Source organism: Talpa occidentalis, unplaced genomic scaffold (genome assembly GCF_014898055.3).
Source record: "Talpa occidentalis isolate TD23 unplaced genomic scaffold, MPIMG_talOcc4v2.1 talOcc4.8, whole genome shotgun sequence".
Classification (NCBI taxonomy): domain Eukaryota; kingdom Metazoa; phylum Chordata; class Mammalia; order Eulipotyphla; family Talpidae; genus Talpa; species Talpa occidentalis.
Window position 1 is genome coordinate 65,368,447 of NW_023605194.1, and position 18,915 is coordinate 65,387,361.

The following is an 18,915-nucleotide window of genomic DNA, read 5'->3' on the forward strand; positions in this document are numbered from 1 at the left end:
AGCATTAAGAACATACAGGAATTCCTTGTAAAAGCTGGTCCTGCTTCTAAGACTCAAGTTGTATCTGATATCCTTAATAATGTCTTCAACTCCTTTGCTCCATCTACCCTTTAATTTGGTATCTGCAAAGAATGATTTCTCACCAATGCTATTGTCAGCTAGTGCATCATTACGTGTGCACCGCATTTCATGTTTAGTAACGACAAGGCCACCATCAGATTGATAGCTTAGAATTCCACTGTCTTCATACCTTTGAGGCACCAAATCCACTGGATCATCAGTAGAGTGATTTTTTTTTTTTTCAATTTGTTGCCACAAACATCTGTATTAGTCTCCTATCACAGCCACAACAAATCTGCATAAACATGAAAGCTTAAAACAAATCAAATCTTACAGTTCTGAAAACCAGAATTTTGAAATGAGTTCAGCAGAGAATTGAAAGGGAGAATCTGTTTTCTTGCTCTTTCCAGTTTCTGGAGGCCACTCACATCCCTCAAAACATGGTCCCATTCCATCTTCTAAACCAAGAGCAAATGGTTTAGTTCTTATCCCATTGTATCATTCTAACCTTCTCTTTTGCCATGTCTTTACATTTATAGACTTTGATGATTATATTGGGCACACTGGATAATCCTTAAATCTATCTCAATTTTTATTCCTCTTTCCTAAGTAATGTAACAGCTTTCAGGGATTAGACATTTTTGGAGTTCCATTATTCTGTCTACCATAACAGGCTTCTGGTTTTGGCTTGCTGACTTAACTTTTCATCAGTATCTGCAGAGAAGAGAAACGATTAAAAAAAGAAATTTTGCAAATTCTCAAATAGTCTTTTCTCGGCCAATTAGAAGTCCCTGGAGGTTGATTCCAGTTCATTTGACATGATGCCATTGGTGTTTGAGCCCTTTCTTGCTTTGCGCACAAAAAATACGACAAACTCAACTTGTACATTCCTGTCAGGATAAGAATTAGACATTTCTCTAAGATGTTATGGTTCTTTCTAGTGAGAAATGATGTTTGGAGAACACAACCTGGGCTTTGCTACTGGCTTGTCATTGTTCTTAGGTCACAGTGAATAGAGCTATTAAATATGTGTTCTTTAGAGAGAGAAGAGTAAGTCACAATTCATACTAATCATTTCAATTCAAATGTAAAGATTTTATTATTTTATTTTTTATATTTTCAGCTCTCTTGGGCTGAAAACCTGACTCCTAATAATATGATAAATCATATAAATAAATGATAGTACCAAAAATTTAAAAATATATATGAACACTAATAAGACTACTGAACACAATTTAAGTTTCTTTAAAGTTCTTTTTGCCTTTAGGATATTTCCTAAAATATTGTCTTCAATGAATGTGAAATAACTGTATTCAGTGTAAATATGTTGCCACCTTGATATTAAATTAGCTTTTGTTCATTTTTTAATTTTAGAGATTGTATTGAATTTTATTTAATCTTTTTTAAATAACATTTACCAAGTCGGGCCTCCCTAGTGGCTCAAGCAGTTAAGACGCAACCTATGAAGCTGTCCACGGCCACTGCAGCACGAGTTTGATCCCCAGCCAAGGAGCTACCCATATGGTGCAGCAGACCTCTTCTGACTCGCCCGCGGCTCCCCTCAGCAGTGTATTTCGTCAGTCTGCCTGTTCTGTTCCCCTCTGTCTCTGGTGAATCCTCTCACCCCTGCACCTCTGGCCTGTACCCCTGTTCTTGCATGCATAAATAAACAAATCTTTAAAAAAATAACATTTACCAAGTCACAAATAAAAATTTAAAATGAGGTACACTGAGAAAAGTCTATTCCTTCTTTATAACTATTTCTATTAGTTTTTGGATTTATGCTTCCATTATGTTCATTCTATAACTTTTTTTTAATTGAGGTAACATTGGTCTATGATTTAGGGGAATAGGTTCACACCTCTTCAGATGTATGTTACCACCCAATAAAGCACCCATAATCTTCTACCATGGTCCATTGGTGTTCTCCAGATGCCCTCCCCGCAGAAGTCTCAATTCTGCAGTTCTGTTTCCTTTAGTTTTCTCTATTCCTTTTTTGTTTTTCTATATTCAGAAATGAGTGAAATCATCAAGTATTTTGTCTTTCTCGTTTTAATTTATTTCAATTTATTTCCATTTATGTTGCTGCAAATGACAAGATTACATCTCTTTTTATGTTTCCATTATTTTAAAAAACAAATGCTTATAGCTATTCAAAATCCTTCCTTATTATACAAAAAGTAGTATGCTAAATAGACAACAGGAATATGAAAAAAATATTCAACATCACTAGTTATTAGGGAAATGCAAATCAAAAACACAACGAGATACCAGCTCTCTCCAGTAAGAATGGCCCACATTCAAAAAAAATTGGAAACAATAAATGTTGGAGATAATATGGAAATAAAGGAATCTTTTTGCACTGCTGGTGGGAATGTCAGCTGGTCCAGCCACTATGGAAAGCTGTGTGGGTGTTCCTGAGAACAGTAAAAATTGATCATATGATCCAGCGATTCCACTCCTAGGGATCTACCCAAAGTATACAAAAACACTAATTTGAAAGGAACACTGCACTCCTGTGTTTATTGTAGCACTCCTATGTTTATAATAGCCAAGATCTGAAAGCAACCCAAATGCCCCCAAATAGATGAATGGATCAAAAACTTGTGATGTATTTATACAATGGAATAGTGCTCAGTGATCCAAAAAAGACAAACATGCCATTCGCAGAAACATGGGTGGAACTGGAAGGGATTATGCTAGTTGAATTAATCAGAAGGAAAAAGATAAATACCAGATGGTCACACTCATATGTGGAATATGTAAAAAACAAATGAAAGGTCAAGGAAAAAGTCAAAACTAGCCATCTGACCATAGAACTGAGGCATACAGCAAAGGAGGGGGCAGGATGGGGGCAAAATAGGAAGGAAAGAACACAAGGAAATATGATGTGATAATGGTTCATGAGTGATAAGGTGTCAGAAGAACTATGGGGACTACAATGATGTAAGAAAAAAATTAATAAAAAAGTAGCATACTAAAAAACTGTACTCAGTATGCTTTTATTTCCACTATTTTTTTTTCAGTTTGTAGGTTATTTTTTCATCTAGGTTATATTCCCCATACAATTGCACCTTCCTTATTTTGACCCCAGTCCTTCCTCTCCCCTCCACCCTCATAGAGTGTCTCTGGTTTATTGTTGCTTGTTGATTTTGATTTTTTCTTTATTATAGTTATTCTTTTTCCTGGTTTTATTTAGGTTTTTTTTAGGTTTTCTAAATTCTAAATTCTAAATTTAGAATTTAATTCTAATTCTAAATTTCTAAATTCTAAATTCTAATTTTCTAAATTTATTTAGGTTTTCTAAATTCCTGCTATGAGTGAGACCATCTGGTATTTTTCTTTTTCTTTCTGGCTTAGTTCGCTGAACATGATCCCTTCCAGCTCCATCCCTATTGCTGCAAATTGCATGAGTTTATCTTTTTTGATTGCTGAGTAATATTCCATTTTGTATATGTACCACATCTTCTTGAACCAGTCTTATTTCCACTTTAAATGTACCCTGTATTCCAGATACAAGTGAAACCATCTGCTTATATACGGAATATAGAAAAACTGAACAAAGGGTCAGGAAAAAAGACAAAACTTGCAAACTTACCATAGACTTGAGGCATATAGCAGGCGTGAGGGAGGGAGAGGGGTCAAAACAGAGGCGGGAAGAGTAAAAGGGACTATGGTGATAGATCATGGGTGTTGTGATGGTGGGTGAACTATGGGGACTACACCTGAGGGGAAACATCAAATACTATAGAAAAGTTAACAACATTATAAGAAAATAAAATTTTTTTAAAGGGGGTAGAGTTTTATTTATTTATTTTATTTATCTATTTATTTATACAAGCACTGGGTACAGTCAGAAGCATGGGAGGGTGAGAGAATTCACCAGAGCCAGAGCGGGGAACAGAACAGGCAGGCTGACAAAGAAATACACTGCAGAGGGGAGCAGAAGGCGGCAGGAGAGGTCTGTCGCACCATGTGGGGCCCTCACCGGTGGCCGGGGATCAAACCAGCTTTGCAGAGGCTGCGGGCAGCTTCACAGCCCAGCGCTCAACCACTGCGCCACCAGGGGAGGCCCAAGAAAATAAATTTTTAAAAGTTTCCTGGAAATTACTTCATACCAGTAGAGAGGGCTTCCTTTTTTTCTTTAAATGACATAAAAGATCATCATATATATGTTAATTCAACCAGTGTCTCACTAATAGTTATTTATGTTACTTCCTCTCCTTTGCTATTATAAGTAATGCTGCAATGAAAATCCTGAGTATATCATTGTATTTTGCCAGTGTACCTTTGGGATAGATTCCTAGAAGTGGAACTGCTGAGATGAAAGTTACATACTTATAAAGTATTGCAGGTATTGACCAATTCTTCTCTATTAAGTTATTTTACATCCTCCTAGCAATATGTCAGAATAGCTATCTCCCTGTAGTCTTGTCAATAAAATATGTTGTTAGATTTTTACTTCTTTTGGCCACCTGATAGATGAGAAGTAATATTAGTATAGTGGTGGTCTCCATATTTCTTTTTTAAAAAATTCTTGTTTTTTACATCGTTGTTCATTTTTAAACAATATTTGCTTCCCCCCACCCCCTCAGGTATAGTCCCCATAGAATTTCCTTCACCAATGCACCTGTGCACCATCACCTCAGTCCCCTGTGCTCCTCCCTCCCTCCTCTGATCCCTTTCCCTGATCCTCCCCTGCAGGATGTCTCTGGTTTACAATTGTGTTTTTGCTTTGTTGTGTTTTGTACTGTTGTATTTTTTTTACACTGATGTCTTATTTGGTTCCCCTATATTCCTGCTGTACCTGAAAGATGGTTTCCATATTTCTTATTTTGAATGAGGTTGAGCATCTCTTCATGTGTTTAAGGGTCACAGAAAATGCATTCTAATTCAAATATATTTGCTGCTCATGCAGATATTTTCCCACTTTTAAAGTTGAAAAAACTCGATGGTCATGATTAGGTATAAAGCAATTTATACAGTGGCAAAGATCATGCCCAATGTGTTTCTTAGAATAGAGAGAGTTCTTTGAAGTTTTATTTGAAAGATTACGTGGGGAAAATTTTATCTAGCAGAGCTTTAACTTGGGTACATACAGTTTCCTTATAGTGGCGTGTCCTCACTGAAGTTCTCATTTCAGCTGAGCATCAAACTCATATACAGAATTTAAGACAAAAAAAAGAAAAGAAAAAGATGCCAGGGTCTATTGCTGGCTATTCACATTTGGAGACTCTAGGGTGAGTTCTTGTCAGCTATGAGTTTCTGCTTTTTAGTTTTTGTCTTTTTTAACTGAGGAGATAATTCTGTGTACATAGGCCTGTAAACCAAATACACTTGTTCAACAAATAAATTTAAGTGCTAGGAACTGAGTTGGAGGGTGTGTGTGCCAGGAGTAAAGTACTGATAAAACAGATTATCCCTGCCCCCTGAATTGCCGAGACCAAAAATATTAAATAGATTCGCATTAAGATGCCATATTAAATAGAATCGCATTAAGATTCGCATTAAGATGCCAAGCACTCATGGCTTTAAAGTACTGGGGACTAAGGTAGGCAGTAACAGAATGCAATGCTATTTGATAGGGTGGTCTAATATTCAAGCTGATTTGAAAAGAAAAATGGGCTCGGGACCAGATAAATTTAAACTTTTTTTCAATTTAATTGTATTTATTTATTTGACATTATTGTTCATTTTTGCATGATGTTTGACTTCTCCCCTTAGGTGTAATCCTGCTAAAATTCCCACCACCAAATGACCCATGAACAATCATTATAGTCCCTTGTGCTTTTCCCTCTGGTTTTGACCCCTCTCTCTGCCCCAACCATGATGAATGTCTTGTATTTATAGTTTGCCTGCTATTTTTGTCTTGTCTTTTTTCTTTCCTGACCCCTTGTTCTGTTTCCCTATATTCCTCTTACAAGTGAAACCATTCGATATTTCTCTTTTTTCCTTCTGACTTATTTTGCTTAGCATAATCCTTTCCAGTTTCATCCATGTTGCAGATGGCATGAGTTTATCATTTATGATTGCTGGGTAGTACTCCATATTATATATATATACCACATCTTCTTGATCCAGTCATCTATTTTGGGGCATTTAAGTTGTTTCCATATCTTGGCTATTGTAAATAGTGTTGCAATAAACATAGGAGTGCAGGTTTCCTTTCGAATTAATGTTTTTGTATCCTTTGGTAGATTCCTAGGAGTGGAATTGCTGGATCATGTGGTTGATCCATTTTAGTAATTTGAGGGTCCTCCACACAGCTTTCCAGAGTGGTTGGACCAGTTGCATTCCCAATAGAAATATAAGAGGGTTCCTTTTTTCCTCCATATCCTTGACTGTATTTGTTGTCAGTTTTTTTAATGTGGGCCATTCTTACTGGTTGACGTGGTATCTCATTGTGATTTTGATTTGCATTTCCCTGATTATAAATGATGGTGAGCATTTTTTTTTTAAAGATTTATTTATTTAGTTATACAAGCACTGGGTAGTGTCAGAAGCGTGGGAGTGTGAGAGAATTCACCAGAGGCAGAGCAGGGAGCAGAAGAGGCAGACTGACGAAGCACACTGCTGAGGGGTGCAGCAGACGGGGCAGGAGAGGTCTGCACACCATTTGGGATACTCGCCAGGTGGCCAGGGATGGAACTGGCGCCACAGAGGCTGCGGGCAGCTTCGCAGCCCAGCGCTCAACTGCTGCACCACCAGGGGAGTTCTGATGGTGAGCCTATTTTCATACACCTGTTGGCCATGTGCATTTCCTCTTTGGAGAAGTCAGACCTAAACTTTTAACAGCTATTAGGAACATCTGAACAGAATTTACATAAAGTACTTGTTCCGTGTCTGGCTCACAGTAAAAGGCAGCTTTTGTGCTGGTGACAAGTTTCTTCTCAACCATGTTTAAATTTCAGATAAATAATCATTTATTGTATGTGCCATGCAATATATGGAACATACTTGTATTAAAAAATTTAAAAAATATTTGTTGTTTTATGAAAAACTAATATAACTGTATTTTTATTTGCCAAATCTGGCAATCATACTTGTTATAGGTCTTTACATATGCTATCTCCCATACTTGCTAGATAACCACACAAAGTAATTTTTAATGCTAATTTTACCAACAAAAAGATGTAGGCTCACTGAGACAGCAATATCCACAAGATTACAGCTGGTGCATTGTAGAATCAGAATGTGAAGCTAGATGTTTCCCAAAAAAAGGCACTGTTCTATACTTCTCATGAAAACCAGTAATGCTACAATTGTTATTGGTCAGAGTCAGATTAAGAGTCTTATAGTTGTTATAGTGAGATTAGTGGACATGCTCTTGCAGCTCCCCAAACACAGCACTTTACCATGATGAGACTTGGCACCATCAGGCTCCTCTCAGCATATGAGTGCCACTTGGCCTTCATGGCTCGGTCTATAGGTTTATCTGACCTTATTGAGGAAGTTTATCTAATCATTCCAGGAAAGCTGATTATTCAAGCACTTAAAACTGTATATTGCAATGATTGTCTTAAGGGTATGTCTCTCCAGAAGACCATGAGTTTCCTGAGATAGGAATACTATCCTATTTTTCCAGCGCTTGACAAGGGAGTGGAGACTCAGTAAATGCTTGAAGAATGAAGGCCAAACTCTGGGTATCAGATTTCATTAAAGTCTGGTAAAGCATGTTTGGGGTTACTGACTAGGAGACAATGGCTCTCCTGACTATCTTTAGAAAGTACCATCAGAGAATGGATACTGAAAACTAAGCTCTTTCCAGAGATGAACAAGGAAATCATAATCCTTTACTACTAAACTTGGGAACAGTCCTACCAATTATGCATATTTTTATGACTCTATTTTTCTGTGACCTTTGACATAATTGTAACTTCTGTTATTACACAATTACCTAAATGGAGCATTTGAGAATGAATCAGCTTTAGTTAATATTCTCAAATATCTGGAGGGGAAGGAGGGAGACGTGAAGAAATCTTGAGACTTACCTTTCTAGCTCAGCAAAGTTCAAACCAGTCATTATAAAAAGCTAATTTTGTATGAGAACTGAAACCATTTTATATGCTAAAGATAGATATGTTTGGCGCAAAGCTATTTTTCCTTTAAGTATTTTGTTGAATATTTTCCAGAGACTTTTTTTAATCATATAAAAGTGAATTATAATTCTGATATCTTTTCTTAATTATGGACAGACACTAGTGATTTCCAAGAACACCGAATTACATGATTGAAAAGAAATACATTAATACTCTTGTCCCTTGGCTGACCTACTGGTCATCCTGGATATTATTAGTGCCAACACTGTTTTACTGAGTACAGAAATCCACCCACCTCCTCTGGTTTTGAGTCATCCTACCCCATTCAGGTACTTCAGTTCTTTTGCTGAAGTATTCCATATCAGAATAATTTTCCCTTTCCAAATTGACATGTACATGCTATCAAGGTTGCTATTTACACCAGCCAATAAATGTTTTAGGAATGACTGACAAACTGAAATTCTGGCTTTAATAATTTCTATTAAGACAGATAAATATTTGGCTCAAATGGCAATTCTGCCTAGGCAGCTACACAAAAACATAAACAATCCACTCAGGAAAATATCTAATTTATTTTTTCATGTTGAGGAAATGACTGATGTAATCTGATGTGTCACTTGATGTATCAAAAGGAAGTCTGTTGAATGGCGGAATCCCAAACATCAGCCATGCTGTGAGTGGTGATTTGGAAGGCAGAGGAAACTCCTACCCTCAGAAGCAAACACTTTTTGCATATTATCTAGGCTGTGCTAGTGTAAACACACTATTGGCAGTTTCTCAGTTTGTGTAGGGGAGGAGGAAGATATATATAATGGATAAGAGCACTGGATTTGGAGTCAGACTGCTAGAATTTTTCTCCTAGACCTAACACTTCCTCATCTTGGACAAGGTACTTATGGCTTTCTGAGTTTCATTTTCCTTATCTATAAAATGGAAATAGAAACAGTATATACCTTGTGGGTTACTGTGAGGATCAGTGGGGTTGAAGGTTAATGGTTTATCTAGTAAGTACACAATCTGTTAGTACTCTTATTCTCCTTTCTTGCCTGTCAGCATGAATCAGCAGAACAGTAAGCTGGCACATGCAAATGGACAATGATTCAGCTTATGACCATAGCCTTCCTCCAGACTTCCATGAATAATGTGAGTTATATTAAAAAAGGAGCAGAAATTTCCTTCGAAGGGAAGGGTGGCAGGAAGTCTGAATTTCAAATGCCTCTTTCCTTCCCATTCTCTTCCTTTGGTACCCTACCCATTGAAGGCTGATGAAAACAAAATAAAAACACAAAGGACAAGTCCAAGAAAATGCCATAAGACTTTGGCCTGACCCCCATGCAGACCACAGTAAGATGCACTGGCCCATGTGGAAGACTTTTTTTCACATGGCTAGAGGCAGGTAAAGGAACTCCTGCAGCCCTTTCCTCCTAAATTCCATACTCCGGTTTCTCTAGATCTGACTTCTGTAATATTATGGAAAAGAAAGTATAGGAAGAACATATTCAGCAAAGAAGCAATATATGCAAGAGAGCTTAGGCTCCTCATCTAGAGCTCAGCTAGTCCAGGCTTTCTCAGGAGGCAAGCATAGCCCCAGAACTCCTTCCTGAATAAGCTCTTCAAAGGGGAGAAAAAGCCAAAAGACAGAGTCAAGAGCAACCACCATACATTTTTCTCAGAAGTTTAACTCATTCAATTCATTCAACATTTTACTGAGCCCTATTATGTTAGGTGCTTGTTTCAGATGCTGAAATTGCAACAGGGTGGTCCCCAGGAAAGGGGGAGGTTCCAGGTTCCCTGCCCCACCCAAGGGAGGGTGGAGCTGAGCAGCAAGAGAAGAAGCTGCAAGAAGAGACTGAGGAAGGAAGCAGGATGGAGCCAGGAGACCTGGAGGAGGCACATGGAGCCTAGAGACACGTGAAGAAGCTGCGCTTGTCTTTTGGTCGTGGACGGGGTGACACAGATGTGGGTGAGACCCGTGGGGAGGTGACAATGGCAGCTTTTATCTTGATGTTGATTTTGCTCTTTTCCTTCCGGGCTTGTCCAGTTGTTTGTGACCCTTCTCTGTGGGTCCCCACTGGAAGATGCTTTAGACTTTTAGCAGGCTTTGGGGCTTTGCTCTGCGCCAATCCCATTTGGATGGACTTTTACCCACGAGGGGACGGGTAACTTTGGGTGCTTCATTTAGAAACTAGACTCTTTGCCTTACCTGTGTTGTTTCCTAGTTTTATTAAAGTTCCTTCCCATTAAAGTCTCCTATGTTTTGTGTTGATGCGGCGGATGGCAGAACCCATGTAGAATAGGCAGGTTTGCAGGGTTTGGGCTGCCCCTCTCCCTGTCCTATAACAAAATCCCAACCACGCCAGTTAAGAAGTTAGTGACAGCCACAAACAGGATTCAAGTACTTGACCCATGCACCTTAAACTTGCCCCCTTTATGTTACTGCCTTTGATGGTCTCCCAGACCCCTCTTAAGGGCAGGGTGTGAAAGGGAAGAGGAGAGTCATAGAAGAGGTTTAAGCTTCATGACTCTGCAAATAACAGAGGGCATCAAGAGGGAGATGTTTTCCAGTGTTTACCCTGGTTTCACTTTTGCCCTAGTTGTGTTATAGGACAGGGAGAGGGGCAGCCCAAACCCCGCAAACCTGCCTATTCTAAATGGGTTCTGCCATCCGCCGCATCAACACAAAACATATGACACTTTAATGGGAAGGAACTTTAATAAAAACTAGGAAACAATACAGGTAAGGCAAAGAGTCTAGTTTCTAAATGAAGCACCCAAAGTTACCCATCCCCTCGTGGGTAAAACTCCATCCATATGGGGTCGGCCCAGAGCAAGGCCCCAAAGCCTGCCACAAGTCTAAAACATCTTCCAGTGGGGACCCACAGAAAAGGGTCACAAACAACCGGACAAGCCCGGAAGGAAAAGAGCAAAATCCACATCAAGATAAAAGCTGCCATGGTCACCTCCCCACGGGTCTCACCCACATCTGTGTCACCCAGTCCACGACCAAAAGACAATTGCAGTTTCTTCACGTGTCTCTAGGCTCCACGCGCCTCCTCCAGGTCTCCTGGCTCCATCCTGCTTCCTTCCTCAGTCTCTTCTCCAGCTTCTCCTCTTCCTGCTCAGCTCCACCCTCCCTTGGGTGGGGCAGGGAACCTCCCCCTTTCCTGGGGACCACCCTGTTGCAATTGCAGTCAGAAAACCTGGTTCTGCAGACCCAAGAGGGGACTGCCTTCACAAGGCCTCTTAAAATCTCAACTTAAGGCACAAAAGACTTAGTCTCTCTCCCTCAGTTCCAGATCATTATGAGTCTTACATTTCTTTCACTGGACTGTCATTTGGCCCCCAACAGAAAATAAGCATTTTATCTGGCTTGGGGAAAACATGGCTTTCACAAAAGATTCAAGTAGATAGCTTGCATGTACTTGCTTTGGAAAGTGATTTGCCTTATGTCACAGATAGGAAGATTTTAGCATAGGATTAGCCAAGAACAAAAATAATCCACTCAAGTTTCTCGGTCTGAGGTCAAACTCAAGAAACAATAAAAAGAGGCACCGCCAGACACTTGCTTTCTGGGCTAATCCAGAGATGGTTATGCCAACATAGGTACCAAAATGGAGCTGACAACTCAGTGGAGAGTGCTCAGCATAGTCTTCTAATTCATGGTAGGGCTTGGTGGGGTTTTTTGTGGTGTTTTTTTTTTTTTTCTTTTAAATTCCCACTAACCTATCCCAGCTAATCCTTACAAATCAAATCAAAATTTGTATCAAATTTATAAATAAAAGCTTCAGTTTAAAAATAGTGTGGATGGCGCGTCCGAGAGCCCTGGCCCCGCTGCTGCTTCTGTGCCCCCAGGTCCCACAGCACCCTTCCCACTGGCTGTAATCCAAAATCCCTTCAGCAATGGCAGCAGCCCGGCAGCTGAGGCTGTCACTGGGGAGGCACGATTTGCTTATTTCCCAGCATCTAGTGTGGGAGATACCAGGCTGTGTCCGTACAGACCACAGAGCAGAGCTTGCAGGCCAGAGGTGAGTTCTATGTGATGATGACACCCCAGGATGTGCTTCAGTCAGGAACACAGAGGACGATCGCACCCCGGACACACCCCTATTCCCTGAAAATCGATGGAACCAGGATGCCACGGGATGAGAGGAGAGCTCAGCACAATGAAGTGGGGCAGAGGCGGAGGGACAAGATCAACAACTGGATCGTCCAGCTTTCAAAATCATTCTGTAACAGGGTGGTCCCCAGGAAACGGGGAGGTTCCAGGTTCCCTGCCCCACCCAAAAGGGGGGTGAAGCTGAGCAGGGAGAAGAGGTTTTAGAGGAGACTGAGGAAGGAAGGAAGCAGGATGGGGCCAGAAGGAGACCTGGAGGAGGCACATGGAGCCTAGAGACACGTGAAGAAACTGTGCTTGTCTTTTGGTCGTGGACGGGGTGACACAGATGTGGGTGAGACCCGTGGGGAGGTGACATTGGCAGCTTTTATCTTGATTTTGATTTTGCTCTTTTCCTTCAGGGCTTGTCTGGTTGTTTCTGACCCTTTTCTGTGGGTCCCCACTGGAAGAGGCTTTAGACTTGTGGCAGGCTTTGGGGACTTGTTCTGGGCGGATCCCTAATGGATGGACTTTTACCCACGAGGGGATGGGTAACTTTGGGTGCTTGATTTAGAAACTAGATTCTTTGCCTTTCCTGTATTGTTTCCTAATTGTATTAAAGTTCCTTCCCATTAAAGTCTCATGTTTTGTGTTCATGCGGCGGATGGCAGAACCCTTATATAGGCAGTTTTGCAGGGTTTGGGCTGCCCCTCTCCCTGCCCTGTAACAATTCCACATTGTAGTGCAGACAATAGCAAGATGAGAGCGAGCAAAGGCGGGATCCTGTCCAAGGCCCGCGACTACATCCGGGAGCTGCGCCAGACGAACCAGCGGGTGCAGGAGACCTTCAAGGAGGCCGAGCTGCTGCAGATGGACAATGAGCTCCTGGACGAGGAGCTGAAGAACGAGAACGCGGTGCTCCGCGCCCAGCTGCAGCAGCACAACCTGGAGATGGTGGGCGAGAGCGCCGGCCCGCAGCGGGGCCTCGCCTCCGCCGCCCCTTCCCCAGCCCTTAGCACAGAGAGGGACAGACGCTCCTCCCCCAGCTGCGTTTTTTTATGGTAGATTTTTAACAAAAAAGGGGAGAAATAATGCATTTCTGTGGATCAGCTCCCTCCACCCTCCTCAACTTGGAAACGATACCCTCCCTCCCCGGTGGTCTGTCTGTCTCCCCTCCCCGGTCCCCACGAAGCCCCCGCACTTCTAGTGATCTCTCCCGAGGGAGGAGGACCGAGGCCCTGCCTCATCCACTGCATCTGTGGTCCCTAGAGGTGCTGAGCCAGGGTGCTCACGGAACAAGGGGAGCCTTTGGCGGGGCCGTCCCCGGGGTCTGGCCCTGTGCAGGGAGGCCATGTCCATCCCACCTCTTGTTTCTGGATCCCTGTTCCCTTTGGGGGGGGGGGTGTATTTTCATTTTCTTTATGGAAAAATGGACCAAAAAAATAGAGAAAGTGAGAGAGAGGTATTTAACTGCAATAAACTGGCCCCATGTGGCCCCGCCTTGAAAAAAATAAATAAAATAAAAATATAAACAAATATGCTTCTATTTTTATTTCGGTGTTTTGAAATTGAACTAATGCAATGAACCAGGACTCTTTGTGTTTAAATACAAAGGATGAAATTCAAAACAGGATAAAACAAAATGCCAGACCTCATAAGTGCTTTCTTGCTTGTTCTATCAGTAACATACTCTCTCAAAAAAATCTCTTCATTTACCAGATGACAATAAAAAGGTGAGACACAAAGTAGGTAAGTCACCTCCTGAAGTCATATTAGTTGCTGAGGTCACACTAGACCATTTGGCTGGACTTCGGCCTCACATTCTTGTCCCGTTTGGTTGTTAAACACAATACAGCTTTCCTAGTGTCCATGGACTGATATCTAAAGTTACTCGATAAACAACTGCTGGCACGTTAAAACAGGAGCCTGGATTTCTTTAATTGGGGTGAAAAAAATATCGGTTTTCTGAAAGTTTCTGGGCATGGTTTTTAAAAATCACTTGTTTAGTTCTTTTAGTTAGTATATAAAAAGCAACAAGTTTTTCTTCTTTTCAAGGCTCTTCTTCCTTGATGTAATTATTTTATGATCCAAGAGTCATTCCCTAGTGGCCATCTCTTCCAGTTCTGCATCAGGGATGTGGCTTGCACTGACCATTGCTCTCAGTTTTCTGAGACTATAAGAACCATGTTTAAAAGCTTCTTTCTCAGAAATAGAAGAAGACACAAAGAAATGGAGAGACATCCCCTGCTCATGGATTGGAAGAATAAACATTATTAAAATGGCCATCCTACCAAAAGCAATATACAGATTCAATGCTATTCCAATCAAAATTTCAATGTCATTCTTCAAAGAAATAGAACAATTATTGATGAAATTCATATGGAATCACCAAAAACCCCGAATAGCCAAAGCTCTCCTGAAAAAAAAAGAAGGGAATGGAGGCATCAGACTCCCAGACTTCAAACTATACTACAAAGCCATAATCATCAAAACTGCATGGTATTGGAACAAGAACAGACATACAGACCAATGGAATCGAATAGAAAATCCAGAAATAAACCCACAGATTTATGGTCAACTAATCTTTGACAAAGGAGCAAAGAATATGCATTGGAGCAAAGAAAGTTTGTTCAATAAATGGTGCTGGGAAAACTGGGTCGCTACATGCAAAAGAATGAAGCTTGACCACCACCTCACACCATACACAAAAATCAGCTCAAAATGGATTAAAGAACTAGACATAAGACCTGAAACCATAAAATATATAGAAGGAAATATAGGCGAAACACTACGTGATTTGCACATCAAAGACATCTTTACAGACACATCACCCAAAGCAGTGATAGTGAAGGCAAAGATAAACAGCTGGGACTACATCAAATTAAAGAGCTTTTGCACAGCAAAAGAGACAATAACAAAAACAAAGAGAAACCCCACCAACTGGGAGAACATTTTTGCACCCAACACTAATGATAAAGGACTGATCACAAAAATCAGCAAAGAGCTGATGAGACTCAACAACAACAAAGAAAATAATCCAGTCAAAAAATGGGCAGAAGAGCTTAAAAGAAACTTCTCTGAAGAGGAAATGCAAATGGCCAACAGGCATATGAAAAAATGTTCAACATCACTTGTCATCAGGGAAATGCAAATCAAAACTACCATGAGATACCATCTTACACCAGTGAGAATGGCACATATTAAAAAAACTAGCAACAACAAATGTTGGCGAGGGTGTGGAGAAAAAGGAACTCTTCTGCACTGTTGGTGGGAGTGCAAACTGGTCCAACCACTGTGGAAAGCTGTATGGAGATTTCTGGACCTACTAAACATAGAGCTTCCATATGATCCAGCAATTCCACTCCTAGGTATTTACCCAAAGGACACAGAAACATCAATTCCAAAGAACACCTGCACCCCTATGTTTATAGCAGCACTGTTTACAATAGCTAAGCTTTGGAAACAACCCAAATGCCCAAAAATAGATGACTGGATCAAGAAGATGTGGTACATATATACCATGGAATATTACTCAGCATTCAAAAAAGATAAACACATGCAATTTGCAGAAACATGGATGGCGCTGGAAGGGATCATGCTCAGCGAAATAAGCCAAAAAGAAAAAGAAAAATACCGGATGGTCTCACTCATAGCAGGAATCTAGAAAACTTAAATAAGGGACCAGGAAAATGAATAACTATAAGAAAGTGAAAATCAAAATCAACAAAAAACTATGAACCAGAGACACTTTTAGGGGGGCGGGGGTGGGAGGGGAGGGATTGGGGTCAGAATGGGGGGATTGCAATTGTATGGGGAATATAACAATAAAATTTATTAAAAAAAAAAAAATAAAGTGACTATTGAAAAAAAAAATAAATAAAAGCTTCTTTCTCAATTGCTGCCCTTTGCTATTTGTGTAAGATTCAATTTTTCCGTCAGAGGTGTTCAGCTGTTGAAACCTTATTCAATCTTCAGTTTGGAATACCAGAAACTGATGTAAGTAAGAGCCAGCTCTGCTTGAAAGAAAAACTGAAGAAATCCCTTTCTTGTCAGAACATTAAGAAGGGTGCATGTGGCAAACCATGCATTGGATTTCTTGATTCTTTGCTTTATTTGCAATGAGGATAGCTGGGAGACATGGCAGAAACTTATGATGCATGCATCATAAGTTGTAGATTCATAAACTAAGAAATTTAGAATTAGAATAGACTTTAAGGACCTTGGTATAATAGCCTTGTTTTACTGAACTAGGGTTCAAAGAATTCATTACTTATCCCCAGATTTGGAAGTAGCTACAAATATTAAAAATGTACAATTGGATTTCCAGTCAAGATGATTGGATAAGTCTGCTTACATTTGGACATACTGCCAGCTCAAATAGTAATAAGTAAAACATAAAGATAAAAAAAAAATTCCAAAGATGCTGAAAGGACTGAAAAGTAGGCTACATATTCCATGAATTAGAAACAGAATTGTAACATGGAGCAGTGAGAGTTGCTAATGCTTATGGCCAGGAAACAGGCAGTGGTGGCTGTACCTATAATGACAAAAATTTAATGAGAACTAAAAATGTTTCATGTGAGATGGAAAAATAATGATTTACTGCTTGAAACTAGGGTCTGGGTTTTCAAAGTATGAAAAACTGCTGTAACCCACTTCTGGGAGACAAGGCCTAAAAGGAAGCAGTGGGTAAGCCTTGGCAGGTGAGGGAACAGAGGGTAATGAGCCTTGAAAACCAGGAGTGCAATGCTTCTGGATAGGAATGGGTTGGTGACTACACAAGAGACACCTAAATGCCATTATGAGACATGGTTTTGAACTGGGCATTTGGATTATAGCAACTGCCAAGCCATTATACAGACTGAGGTGAGAAGAAAAAGAATGAAGAAGCAAAAGAGGAAAAGGAGAAAAAGGTAACATTAATAAACACAATTTCTATGTTTAACAAGTATGCTAAAGATACTGTAACCCTAAAGAAATCCAATGCTTAGAAAAACAACAATAAAATCAGTCATGAGAACATGAATTCATTCAGGATAAATTAAAATTAGTTTTATGGAACTAACAGTCTCTAATGGAGCTTTAAAGTCTCTGATGAAGACTTTAAAATATTTACAATGGTCAGAGACAAGCTGAAGATCATCTTTCATTTAAAAAAATAAGATAAAGGGCCTCCCCGGTGGTGCAGCGGTTGAGCGCTGGGTTGCGAAGATGCCCGCAGCCACTGCAGCGCTGGTTCGATCCCCGGCTGCTCCCCGGCCACCAGAGGAGGGTCCCACATGGCGCGCAGACCTCTCCTGCCGCCCGCTGCTCCCCTCAGCAGTGTACTTCGGTCCTTCTGCCTGCTCTGCTCCCCGCTCTGGCTCTGGTGAATTCTCTCACCCTCCCGCGCTTCTGACTGTACCTAGTGCTTGCATAAATAAACAAACAAACAAACAAACAAATCTTTAAAAAAATTAAAAAAAAAAAACAAAAAAAATAAGATAAAAAACAAGAAATAAAATAGATATGATAAAGAACAAATTAGAAGTATGGAAATAGTAATAAAATCTTTAAAAAGGAAAAAAACACTTCACTGGATTGGATCAATGTCAGACAGGACAATAATTAAAAAATAAACAACAAAAAACAAATACTCAGCATCGAGAAAAGAGGTTTAAAAAAGAAAAGCAGTGAAGAGATTAGAATTATCAATTTAAAGGTCAACAGATTGAAAGCATCTAACAGGAGTTTCAGAGGAGGAGAGTGAGAGAAATAGCAGAAAAGGAATATTGAAAGAAAGAAAAATCCACATGTTTCTTGAACTAGAAAAAGATATGAGCTTTCAGCTCTACCTTTTCATACTAAACAAAGACAATTTCACACTTATATTTTGAAGAAAAAAGACAAAATCTAAAAGCTACCAGATCCTACAAATCAGTATAAGAAAAAGTAGACAATCCAACAGAAAAATATGCAGATTTGAACAGGCACTTCAAAAAGAAGTCATGTAGCCTTCTAAAAAGGTGTTCAATTTTATTAACAAATAAAGAAATGAAAATTAAAAACACAATGAGATAACTTGTCACACCACAAAAGTGGTTAAAATGAAAAATATGGATAACACTAAATGTTGATAGAATGTTGCCCAAATAGTATCTGCGCATACTATTGGGAGTGTAAATTGGCACTTCTTTGGAAAACTGTTTATCAATAATTACCAAAGCTGAATCTATGAATATCCTATAATCTAGTAATCCTCTATAGATGGAATTGTCTACATAGATTCATAAATGCACATGATTACCAAAAGACACAAGAATGTCAATAATAGTACTATTATACTAGCCCAAACTTTCACCTACCCTAATATCCATCAAGAGATAAATGGATAGATGAATTATGGAATATTCATATAATGGAATATAATCCAACAGTGAGTATATAACTCATGAAAAACATTGAATAAATCTCTTTAACATAATGTTGATCAAAGGAAATCACTGATTGGAAAAAAAATACAAAACATGTACCTGATGAAGGATTTGCATATAGAATTATAAAGAACCCTATACATTTCAATAGAGACAAACAATCCACTTTTAAAATGGGCAAAAATTTTGAAGAGGCACTTTATCAAAGAAGATATATGAATAGTGATAATCTGCTAAAAGATTTAGAAAGGCAAATCTGAGATAACAGTGATGACACGATTTTTTAACTTTCCCCAACTCGTCACGTCCC